The following is a 1,856-nucleotide window of genomic DNA, read 5'->3' as shown; positions in this document are numbered from 1 at the left end:
ATCAATATTTGGAATCAAAGGAAGAGGGCTTAAACAAGCCACGAGTAGCTGTCTAAGAGATCAAACATTCCCCTTCTATTTCCACTATATAAGAAAACAACATGGCAATTTCAAGCATGGTAAACTCACCTTCTAAGACCCTTCCTTGAGAGGCATTTGATGACTTTGAAAATAAAACTACATGCATTTTTTATAGGCTCATGAATATAATGATATACGATGGCCAAGGGATAGGTAAGGAAGGAAAAGGGTTTGTGATCCCCATTAAAACAAGGAAAAATATTTAGTGGCCAAAAAGCTAGCACAATTTTAGCTCAAACCACCTTAATCGAAGAACAAGGAACTAGAAAATAGGTCATTCTGATGAAGGAGATGCAGTTGGGAAGGAAGTGTGCATATGCCACACAAATGTTCTTATAGATGATTTTAAGAGGGTAGCAATGATATGATTTGATCATCTGTATATATGATATGATTTGATCATCTGTGTATACTCATACTTTTATGTGACAATGCAACCAAGACAAAAAGAATCATCACAAACCAACAAGTTATGGCATCATATATTTGGCTTTTTTAATTGTAGGAAAAAGGGGTCATAAGGCTATAAATTATTGGAACTCTAGAAGGCTAAGTAATGCATGTAAGATTTAATTCTATAACTATGTATTGCATAGAAATTGGGAGGCCAAATGTTAGAGGCTTCATCCATAACCACATACCAAGAACCAAATAATCAAGAAGAATGTTTAGAGAGTTGAGGTTAAGGGGAAAGAGAAGTATGTTGCACTTCTATGCCAAGGAGAAATAGGTGTCCAATGACCCATTGTAGAAATAAATTTCATCTCTAACCATGAGATCGGAAATAGTATTATGCAAAAGGTAGCCTCTATTTAACCGCTATCATTTATCATATAGCAAACACTACACCATTTCTTGGATATCTTTTGATGATGTTTGAAGGTAGAGAAGATGAATATCAAAGGGAGTTGAAGCTTCTAGGGAATTAAATATTGAAAATGGAGAGGAGTTATTCGAATGAAATCCTTTTAAAAAAATGTTTTTGTAAAAACTGTAATAAGAATTTAATTTTTTTTTTGGAAAAATTAGGAAAATTCCTAAAATACCTTCAAAAATTGAAATGAACGATTTTGATGTTTTTCCTTCCTAGGGACCCCCCTAAAAATAAAGGTTTAAGGAAGAAGGGAATTTAATGGAAAATAATATAGTAGAGACTATGAGAAATGCAAAAGGATGATTATAGGGAGGAGATATCTAAGAGGAAGTTTCCTAGAAAACATAGGACAAGGTTGACATTATTCCTAGCCAAGCATGAGAAAATATCGTTGTTGATTTCAATCCACCTATAAATTTATGTTCATTAGTTAGTGAAAACGCATAATTTTTTAAATGCATATCTCACCCTTTTATTTTGTAATCAATTCCCCTTAATAAAAATCTCCTAAAATTTGGTTCAACTTTCAAGTTGGGTTTCTATGAAAATATTGATGTCACTATTTGTTATGATGCCATGGGTAATTATTTCAGATCAATGTATGTCATATTTGTGGTGCTAATTTTTAATGTCAATGCATTCAATTCTCTTATGTTATTGATTGAATAGAAATATCATCATGGAGGAATGCACAATGATCTTACCACTTATCTGTTAACTAGTATCTAAAGAAAAATGATTCCCATTCGGTAGTCATTCAATTTATGTTTCCTAACGAGTCAAAATAGTAACAATATGTTTTTCATCCTATAGTTATATCCCTAATGCATGACTAATATCCAATTCCCTTTGTGTTCATTGTGTCAAACCTCACCTACAACATTTGCAATTTGTCAATTTA

The sequence above is a fragment of the Pinus tabuliformis genome, chromosome J, assembly GCF_031772625.1.
Source record: "Pinus tabuliformis cultivar Carrire ecotype Pingquan chromosome J, CPIR1, whole genome shotgun sequence".
NCBI lineage: Eukaryota > Viridiplantae > Streptophyta > Pinopsida > Pinales > Pinaceae > Pinus > Pinus tabuliformis.
This window is presented reverse-complemented; position numbering follows the sequence as displayed.